The 11358-nt window shown below is 40.4% G+C and overlaps 1 pseudogene; it reads left to right on the top strand.

Moving 5' to 3' along the window:
• The window catches only part of LOC103263439, a 16556-nt pseudogene extending 10240 nt beyond the window's left edge, over nt 1-6316 (top strand).
• Nucleotides 6317-11358: the final 5042 nt, after the last annotated feature.

The raw sequence follows: 11358 nt of genomic DNA, 5'->3' as shown, positions 1-11358 counted from the left end.
TTCCATCAGGTGTATTGAGATTTACTTATAAGTTTTACTGCCATGTATGCACACTGGTCACTAATCACACGCCAATATTATAGGTATAACTGATATCCTATGTCAGAGGCGATCTTCCAGATGGGCCTTTACAGGCCTCAGCCATGTAGCTATAGATGTTGGCTCCCAACAAACTAGTAACTGTGCTTAGAAAACAAAATGTAAATTGTATTTCTGGGTAAATAACCATCAGTGAGGCTTGTTTTTTATTTTTACTTCTGAGTTGGAGTCTCACTCCATTGCCCAGGCTGGAGTGCAGTGGCACACTCATAACTACTCCAGCATCAACCTACTGGGCTCTGGCGATCCTCCTACCTTAGTTTCCAAGTAGCCGGAACTACAGGCATGCACTAAAACATCCGGCTATTTTTTTTTTTAATTGTAGAGACAAGATCTCACCAAGTTGCCCAGGCTAGTCTCAAACACTCAGGCTCAGGCAATCCACTTGCCTCAGCTTCCCAAAGTGCTGGGACTATAGGCTGAGCCACCGAGCCCGGCAGAGGCTTATATTTTAACACATCTCATCTTCTCAATAATTCTAGTTTGTATTACATTAATTTATAATAGTTATTTTGATGAAAATCTATATTTTTAAACACGATTAAAATGTTCAGTTCTTCCTGTTGCTTTCCCCCAATCCCTGGTAGATCCTTCCTATGGGTAACAGATTATTTATACCAGAAGCTTTTGTAGTTTTGTCCACTTAGCTATCAATCTACTCTACAAACATGTTACCCTCTTCTAACATGATTTATATTATCTGTTCTTTTAAAGATCATGTCAGAGTTGCAAGGGAGTTGTTTCTCTTGGTTATTGTGTTATTGCTACTATTGTTTTCTGAAGCCTGGAGAAGTATTGGAAAGACTCATTCTGTTTATTGGTCTCTGAGTTGGTATACATCATAGATGTCAGGGTTCAACTCAAGAAGCAGGCAAATTGTGAATGGCCCTGTTGCTTAGAGTGATAATGTAATCTACATTAGTGGTTTTCAAACTTAACTATGCACATGAATAACCTGGAGAGCTTGTTGAAATGTGATTCTGCTTTAATAGGCGTATGGTGGGGTCTGAGATTCTGCACATCTAACAAGCTCTGGGTGACACTCAAGTTCCTCAGATCTCATTTTGAATTGAAAGGATCTATAGTACTTTAGTTAAGATACTACTCTGAACTATACATCTGAGATCTTTACTCTCAGCTGACAGTAAATGCTCAGACATTTTAAAGCTCTTTCACGAGCTCTCTGCTGATATTCCATATACATTTGCAAGTTAAGATAGCTTCAAAAATTACTAGCCCATCATTTTGAAAGGTATCTGAAAACTTGGAAGCATTTATAGACTTAAGCATATGCAAACAAAGGAGACGCATGTCATTCCTCTAGAAGTGTAAAAAACTTTGCTTCCATTTGACAGTTTCTTAAGTACAGCAGACACGTAACATTTATGTACGCATTTTAAAATTAATGGGCCTCCAGTGAGCTATATTTTTTAAAAAAATCAATGAAGCAATAAATTATTTCATTCGAATGAGATCATGAACTGTAGGGCTAACATGACATACTCTTTTAAAAATAATTAACTTTGACAATTACCATTCAATGGAGTGCTGACCATGTGTCAGGCACTCTGCAAAGTAAAATATCTTTCCTAATATAGAGTCCGCACAGAGGTGGACACATAAAAGGACCTTGATAAATTCTGACTGTGCAATCACTGGAAGGATTGCCACGTGTCTTATACCCTTGCCCAGACTTCAAGCTAAATAACAAACATAGGGGAGCTCTCTAAAAAAAAGACACTCACTTGGGAACAGAGCATTGTAATGTGAATGTGCATGCCATAGTTAACTCTGTGCATATTAAGGAAGGCAAAAGAAGACAATGGCTTTTAAAGGAAAAAAAATGGGGAGGATTACACAATTGTTTTGAGACAGATATCTTTGGCTACAAAGATCCATGACAACGTTGACACCAGTTCGAGTTTGGGCAAGCAGTTGCTGGGCACATGTTCTTGTGGAAGTATTTTTGTGTAAGGTTACAAAAGGGATTACAGTCTTTGTGCAAGACTGTGGTGTTTGTGAGTCTTTTTGTTTTCAGGCATACAAGCATGACAACACTCTCTTTATGGCCTTCCTCTGCTCTATTTGTCAGGGTTTTCTTAAAATCGACAACTTATCCAGTATTCAACACCCTTCACAGATGGGTCCTCATGCTGAGTCAGCCCCTTGCATAAAGCAACCATGGGACGCATACGCTTGCCCTGTCAAGGTCCATGCTGTGCCAGGGTAATTTCCCATGATGCCTTCTCTGTGTTTGTTCAAGACAACCGTCCTTAGTGTGAAAAAAATGATCAGATTTCTCATCCTCTGGCCAATGGAAGGTCGTCACCCAGAGCAACGGCAAGGAGCAGAGTGCCATCTTTGATGCAGTCATGGTTTGCAGTGGCCGCCACATCCTTCCGCACATCCCACTAAAATCATTTCCAGGCGAGACCTGTGGGGATTCCCAGCTTTATAAAAGAGGTTTCCAGGTGCTTTATCTGTAGTGTGGATTGACAAGAGTCACTGCTGCAACTTGGGCATATGTCAAGATTGAGATAGAGCTGGAAAGATAAAAGACTGCAAATACTATCTTTGTTTCTATAGACCTCTTTGGGTCTTCATTACACAGAGAGCTCAGGTAACTTCCTCCAAAGTCACTAAATCTTCTCCAGAATTTCAGATAATTGTCATCCAAACTGGTTCTGTGTGAAGAGGTCCTTTGTCCTGTCAAACATCTGCTACATCCTTGGAGCCTTTTCCATAGAGTCATGCTCATGGAAGGGGTTACTAGGGAGAGTTTTTGGAAATAAAGGCTCCTGCAGGTTAGTGATGCGGAGAGGAGTGAATGCAGGAATAGAACCCTGCATCTGTCTGTTCTGTTGCTCTCCAGTCCTTCCCTCAGAGAGCACACTTCCTTCCCAAGACTTTCAGGATAACATCTAATATGGTGGTTCACACTAGAATACAGCCTCATCTAGAATCACCTGTGGAGCTTCTCAAGCCCTGAAGACTGGGGCCCCAACCCCAACTATTCAAATGCTATGGGATAGGGCCAAATCAATTCAAACTTGCTCAAGTGATATTAAGATACAATCAGGATTGAGATTAATCTAAAGTAATGGTTTCCAAATAGAACTATCGGGAAAGCTTTTCAAAACACAAATTACCGGGCTCCATCCCCAGTACTTCTGATTCAGTAGGTGCTATGGTTTGAAAGTTTGTTCCCTCCAAAACTCTTGTTGAAATTAATCACCAATGTGGCAGTATAGAGAGGTGGGGCCTTTAAGAGGTGACTGGATCATGAGGGCTCTGCCCTCATGAATGCATTAGTTCATTCCTGGATTAATGGATCAATGGTTTATCATGTGAGTGGAAGATCATAACCTTGTCCCATAATATACATACATATAAAAATTATTTGGTGAGTCCATAGGGATCCTGATTAAGACTGGCCAAAGGACCCGGAATTTGCATTTTCAAAAGCTCTTCAGCCAGGGGAACCAGTGAAGGGTTGTACGCAAGAAATAGGCATTATCAGACTTACACTTTAGGTAGATTATTTCAGCAGTTGTGTGGAATACAGATTTGAAAGAATAGAGGCTCAGAAACCAGAGGCTGCTGCAATAATCAATGCTAAAATATGAGGCAACCCAGGCCAGGGCAGTGAGACAAGTTAAAAAAAGGCATAAATGTGGGAAATAGTGAAGAATGAAATCAACAGCACATCATAATTGGTTCATTGTGGGAAAGTGAGATAAAGGGGAGTTGAGGAGGACTTGCAGACCTCTGGCATTGGAGACACAGACAGCAGTGCGGTGAACAGAGAGGGTGTGCAGGAGAAGACGCAAGTCTGAGCAGGCAGGCTTCGATGAGGAGCACAGGTTTGTACTCCCGAAATCTGAGGTGTCTGATGACTAGCCATATACAGGGGTCCTTGGCCATGTTTCAACACATCTGAAGCTCAGGGACACTTGTGAGCAGGAGATAAAATCACGGGCACATGATAATGACCCTTGCACCAGCCTTCTTTCTCTGTCCCGACTGCCCTGCTCTAGTCTCTCGCCAGGCTTACTCCAACAGCCTCTTACCTGGTCTTTCTAACTTTAGGCTTGCTTCTCTGGAGTCCATTTTCCCAAAGTCAGCAGCCAGACAAGCTTCCCAGAAGGCACGTTCAATCACCTCACGCAGGAAACTCTCCCATAGCTTCCTGTCACCTTCAAGAGGGAGCCCATACCACGAGGCATGGCATCCCTTCTCCAGCTTCTTCTCTTAGTCCTCTCCGCCTCGTAGTTCTTGCTGTAGACTGTGCTCCTGGGCAGTATTACATAGAACACTCTGGGGCACCTCCCCGCTGAGTTCGGCAACACAGCAGCCCCAACTGGCACAACATGTTTCAATGGCTAGAGTTTAATTTTAAGAATCAGCTACTAGGTAAAGCAATGATACTGAATCAAACTTACTACTCAGACCAACTTTTTCTTTCTTAGGCTTGTGTAGCTTGCCCTCAGAGAGGACTATGATGACAGATATTCTCAAGAGGAATGAAAAAAGAACTGACCTGTAAGAATGCTTTTAAATTTTTTTTATATAGAGAGGTGTTTCTCAAAGTACAGTGATCTAACTACTTTTAAGGCCCACCTAGCTGCTTGATAAAAATGTGAATTCCTGGGCTGCAGCCCAGACTAACTGAATCAGAACCTCTGTCGATGAAATGGAAATTTGTATTTTTATGTTCTTCCCAGGCAATTCTTATACATATTAGTTTAAGAACCAACTACTTAGAGGTAGGAATTGACCAGACTCAGTGGCTCAGGTTGTAATCCCAGTACTTTGGGAGGCTGAGGTGAGTGGATTGCCTGAGCCCGTGGGTTCAAGACCAGCCCAGGCAACTTGGGAAGACCTCGTCTCTATAATTAAAAAAAAAAAATTAGTAGGGCATGGTAGCACATGCCTGTAGTTCTGGCTATTTGGAAGGCTGAGGCCGCTGGAGTGGCTGTGAGTGTGCCATTGCACTCCAACCTGGGCGACAGTGTGAGACTCCAACCCCAAAAATAAAAATATAAAATAAAATATAAATTTTTTAAAAGATAGGAAATGTACCACATCAGAACGCTTTTCCTTGGCTTAGTTTCACCTTAGTGTTCTAAGGTGCCCATGTCACATCCCATATCTTCTCAGGCCACCCACGTGCTGTGGGTAGAGAGAGAATGGAATAAGGGCAGTGCTGATGACAGTGTCTTGAAGATCTGTGGAAAGTTAGCCGGGGGATCCTCAGCAAAATACATTATGAAAAGGTCGGTGCAGGGTTCAAGACTTGTACTTTGTGATGAGGTGAAGTGGGGTTTGACAGTGATCAAGCACCCTTGGAAAGTTGCTTGGGCCTTACTTACATCAAGTGTGAGGAGTTATCTCAATTTGAATTCTGGCTTGTCTTGTATTTATTACCTAATTATATGCCACTCAGACTGCCGGGTGTTTGGGAAATTAACAAACAAATATTACGCATCAACTCTGGGCAAGACACTGAGCTATGCTTTCATATGCTTTATTTCATGAATCCCTGCAGCAATGCTGACGAGTATGTACTTGCCTGGAGTCTTGCTCCTGCTTAATAAACGTCAAATAATAATCACAGCTATCAACTTTGCCATAGTCCTAGTGCTTCCATGAATTCATGGTTGTTTATCTTGGGGCCTGGGCTCAGTCTGAGATACAGGCCTCCCAATGGGATAAATTCATACTGCCCACCACAAATTCACTCAAAATCCACTCATGTATCCACTCGACCCTTCATGCTTACCACAGCTATTGAATGCCCACTATGCTATACAACTTAGAGCCTCTTGTGACTCTGCCCCGTTCACTCTCTTCACTAAGGTTTGGAAAAAGCCAGAGCCAGATATTACAGGTCAACTACATCGACTACTTGGACGAGCTTGTCTTGGAGATAGGTGCAAAACCAGACTTCTGCTCTCTCCTGTGGAAAGATCCTCAAGTGACTGTGAAACTTTATTTTGGACCCTGCAACTCCTATCAGCATCGCCTGGTTGGGTCTGGGCAGTGGGAAGGAGCCAGGAGAGCCATCATCACCCAGAAACAAAGGATATTGAAGACTCGGGCTCTGAGGGCTTCATCTAATTTCCCAGTTTCCTTCCTGTTGAAAATCCTGGGGCTTCTCACTGCTCTTGTGGCCTTTTTTTTTTCCAGCTTCAATGGTTCTGGTCTGTCAGCATAACACTTCCGCTTTATTATCTTGCCATTCAACACCTCTTAAAGAAAAAAAAAGGTTAAAAAAACACATTAAATTCATGTTCTAAATATAAATTTTAGAGTTAGGAGAAACAAGGAAGAAGGGGAATAGTGGAGAATTAGCAGAATTAGGTCTATGTATAAAGCCAACATTACAAAATGAAATTTGTTTGTCATTCGATTCTTCTTTTGGGTTACCAGACTTTCCAAAAAGTGCAATAAAATAACACCTGCCTAGGTAGATAGCGCTGTCAGCCCTGATATGGGGGAGTTGTATGGAAAAATAGTAGAATTGCACAGAATGAAAAGTGAGTCCCATTGTTTAACTTATTAGACAATTTAATTGGAGGTAAATATTCAAAACTCATGCAAAACATTCCTTATGGTTTTCCCATGCAGACCCTGCATGATGATGAAGCTCTCAGATGTGACGTCATGTTCCATTTGCTCAGCAGGGAATCACTCAAAAAAGACAAAGAAAAAAATGAGAGGCCAGACTTAAAAAGAGTGACAATGACAGACTTTTAGAGTCTGATATTAAACACTAAGAAAATAGCCACATTTCCTCTATTTTGACAGAAACACTGCTGGAAAAATAAAAAGAAGCATGCCATTTAGCTAACTAATAAACATATATATTTGATGCTTGTCATAGGCCAGACATTGTGCTACGTACACATAATATGTATTATTTCATTTGATTTTCACAATCCTGTGAGATGAATATAGCTATTATCTCCATTTTACTGATGATGAAACTGATTCAGAGCAGTTGAATAACATGTGCAAGATCACACCGCGGGTCTTGTGTTGCAGGCGGAATTGGAAACCAGGTTTGTTTTATACCACAACTGAAGATCATAACCTTGTCCCATAATATATGTATTTATAAAACCCTCCATTATTGATAAAGTACTTATTAACAGTTTATTTTATTTTGCATTCATCATAAAATAATTTTAACACTTTGTGCCTGGGTTAGCAGCATCTTGCAACATGACATTCTTATACAGACATAAGCAGTCTATCTAAGTTCAAATGTTAAAAGCAGAGTAACTTAAGAAATTTCCTGTAAATGGATACTGTTGGTTATTTTTCTTTTTGCAATCCTTTTTGCTGCATAGTGCATTGCAATTGCATGTCAGTATAGTGTCACCAAGTAATAGAATGTACTTTGAACTGTGAGATATGGCAACACCCTATGAGAAGAGAGCTCACATGTAAACCCAAATATTTTGAGTGATTTTTTTTTTGTTTGTTTTAACTGCCACAGATTGGAAAGACAAAAAAAAAAAAGTTGAGCATTTAAAGACCCTAGAAAGTTATTTTTCTTTTCTTTTCTTTTTTTTTTTTGAGTTGGAATCTTACTTCGATGCCCAGGCTGGAGTGCAGTGGCATGTCATGGCCACCCCAGAATCGACTTGGGCTCAGGTGATCCTGGGTTCAGGTGATCCTTCTGCCTCAGCCTTCCAAGTAGCCAGAACTACAGGTATGCGATACCACATCTGGCTAATTTATTTTTTTGAATTTATTGTAGAGATGAGGTCACGTCCAAGTTGCCCAGGGTGGTCTTGAAACCGTAGGCTCAGGCAATCCTCTCACCTTAGCCTCCCAAAGAGCTGGGATTACAAGCTTGAGCCACTGTACCCAATCGAAAGTTATTTTTCTAATCAACAAAAAAGATAAAATCTTTTGGTACTTCTCAGCTATTTCCTACCATTTCCTTATTGGAGCATTGTTGAATAGACAAAGTAAATATTGAAGTGAAGCTATGTTTGTTACGGGATTGTGGATTAAACTAGTTGTTCAAAAAATCTGCCAAGTAACTGCTCATTTACTTTATATCAAGTTGAGATCCTGACACATACGTCTCAATTTGATAATTCAAGATTGCAATTAAATACTTCTAATTCCCTTGAATTACCATCGTAATAAGACAACCTCATATTTTTTTAATAAGCACATACTTAGCATTTTCTGACATTACTTCTAACCTCAGATGAAATACAAAATCCTCCCAAAATGCCTATATTCTGCACTAAAAGTTAGTGGTTGAGTTGGTGGCAAAAGCCATCACAAATTAGCATTTTCACCATAGAGTAGATACAAATAAACAAAGATAACTGCTGTTTAAACATCTAATAGATAAGAAATTAACATGAACCAACCAACTGAAGTTAGAAGGTAAAAATACTACCATTCCAATTTGAATATTTTCAGTATTCAAGTTTCATACTTTCAAAATGGACAGTAATGCAGTTTCCTTATGTTTTGATGCAATTTCACTTTAAGTTCTGTGCCCATATTACATATTTATGTTAAAATTGGGTGGTCACTCATACATTACTAAAATACTCCAGAAAATAAGTCATGAGTGGTTAAACTCATATCATAGTTATCACAAAACATAATAGAAATAAAGGAATCAAAGAAATGGAGCCATGTAGAAATAATAAAGAATAGAAAATCTACCAGAAGAACTAGTTGAACACTGGTAGACAAACAGACGCAAGATAAAACAAATTTGCAACAGTCTTCCACTGAAATAAATATGAAACTTCATGTTTTGTCCACATTAATATCATATTCTAGATGATGACAGTTCCTGTTTCTAGTTTTTGTAAGAGACTAACACACAGGGCTGGGCAGGCACTTTAGTGACAACATAAAAATTAGAGTGACTAGAAAAAATGAAAACTTACCAGCTATAAATTAATATCATAACCAAATCTGTACTTTTGACCAGGTTACTAGAGAAGATATACAAATATTTAGAAAACTAATTTTTTTAAAAAAAATCGTAAACTGTCTCATCTTTAACCTAAATGTATTATTATGAAGATTCTTTTAAGCAGAGTTTCTGCTGAATAAAGCACCATAGATTATGATTGGATTGTAAGAGAGATCTTTGCTGATCCATCCAATATTGATCTATATTTAGAAAAGCTGTGTTATCTGGTACTTTACCAGCTGGAATTTTTGAACACCCAGTGCCAATGTTGTAGACCACTGTATACCAAATGACCTGATCACACACCGGAAGCCTAGACCATAATGGGATTAACAGTACGCTGTTTTCAGGGTGGTAATACAGGAGAAAGGAAGGGAAACCAGAAGATTACCATCTGGGTCCACAGGAATAACTCTTAATTAATAGCAATTTTAATTGCCACCCTCCTACTGTGCTGGATAAGAAACTTTTACTGTATTACATTATGGGGAGGAAAACAAAGCAAGGAATCCAGTTACCTTGCATAGTACTTCCTTGTACCAGGGGAATGTTCAGAAATCATTCCCATCAGTAAAGCACCTCAAGAGAGGACTGAGAAAAATGAGATACAAAAGAGTTTTGTTTGTGCTACCCTAAAGTCATCAACTACAAAAAAGTTAAAAATATTCCTCTCTTCCCTCACTTCACACTTAAAATAGCAAAAAATTTTTTTCTTAGAATAATTTTTATATATAAAATAAAATAATGGAGAACCAAAAATCTATAAAGTGACTGCTTCAGCAAATAATGGGAGAAAGTTGGATTAGCTGACTGTAAAGAACTGATTAAAAATATTAATTTAAAATACACTAGCATCTCCCACAAATCACTGTTCCCAATAAATGCATCTTCACAGATAAGCTTCTGTCTGAGTCAGAAGAATCTCACAGAATCATTAAGACAACATAAAATGAAGGAATGAATGTTCCCTATTCTAAGTAATTAACTAAAGTTTCTTCAAATCTCATACTTTCGGCTTAAACTAACTTATGGTTTAAGAAGAAATTACAATAAAGTATGACTGGGTGCAGTAGCTCATGGCTGTAATTCCAACATTTTTGGAGGCCAAGGTGGGAGGATTGCTTGAGGCCAGGAGTTCAAGAACAGCCTGGGCAACATAGCAAGACTCCATCTCTGTAACAACAACAAAAAACAAAACAGAAAAATTTTTTTAAAGAAGAAATTACAATAAAGTGTTAAGAACTTTTCAATGGTCTACATACTAATTTGGAAGTAATGAGGATTTAATTATTTTTTTAATGATGCAAGGCACTTTTGTCTTTGGGGCTTCGTTTAGAAAAAATTAGTATTACACTGTTTTATTATATTCTATTTAGAACCATCTTGGACAAAGGAAAAAAAAACTGGGCAACTCTGATGAACTATATAATATTTGGTTTTTACTCCCCCCAAAAAATGCAAAAAGGAAAGTCGCTTGAAAATCTAACACTATTCTTACTTTTAAATACTTAGTATGAACATTTATGGCTGGAGCTGGAACAAGATGGCGACGGCATAGGTGAACTGGTGAGATTCTCTGAACGTGAGTTCCCAAAAAGACTATTACTTCTCTTCCCCCATCCCCCAGCCTATCACCAACTGTGCTGGAGCCAGGCCCAGGAACTTCGATCCCACGCAGGGCCAGATTTTGCGGCCCCCTACTGTTGCTGTTCTACTGCGTATGTGGGAGTCTCCGGTCCCAGCCCCCTCCAGCTCCCTCCCCAGCTGCATTGTCTCCAGCCTGGCACCTGGCACCAAGCTGCCGGTCACAGAGGGAGACTCTGGGCACCTGCTCCTCAGAGACACCAGTCCCATTCCTGGCTGAAGTACCCTGTGGGGGACCCAGAGGCACTCTCGCCACTCACTGCCTGCCCTTTGGAGTTTTGGAGCTCTGGAACTCTGGGCCCACCCTGGCTGAGGCACTCAGCGTGAGACCCCAAGCCGGGGGACCCAGAGCAGCAGAAAAAAACAGATCTGCTTAAACTGCCTCGCCATTCTCCAGGCAGAGACTTCCATTGCTCCGCCCACCTATCAGCAAACTTTACCTCATTTCCTAAGGCCAGATATTGCAGCCCCCCGCTGCTGCTATTCCACTGTGTGCTAAGAGTCTTGGGTCCCAGCCCCCTCTGGCTCCCTCCCAGCTCCATTATGTCCAGCCCAGCACCTAGGACCAGGACGCTGGTCATACAGGGAGGCTCTGAGCACCCACCCCTCAGAGACACCGGTCCCATTCCTGGCTGAAGTACCCTGTGGGGGCC

Source organism: Carlito syrichta, unplaced genomic scaffold (assembly GCF_000164805.1).
Source record: "Carlito syrichta isolate Samal-C Ts95f unplaced genomic scaffold, Tarsius_syrichta-2.0.1 Scaffold305112, whole genome shotgun sequence".
Taxonomy (NCBI): Eukaryota; Metazoa; Chordata; class Mammalia; order Primates; family Tarsiidae; genus Carlito; species Carlito syrichta.
This window is presented reverse-complemented; position numbering and strand designations above follow the sequence as displayed.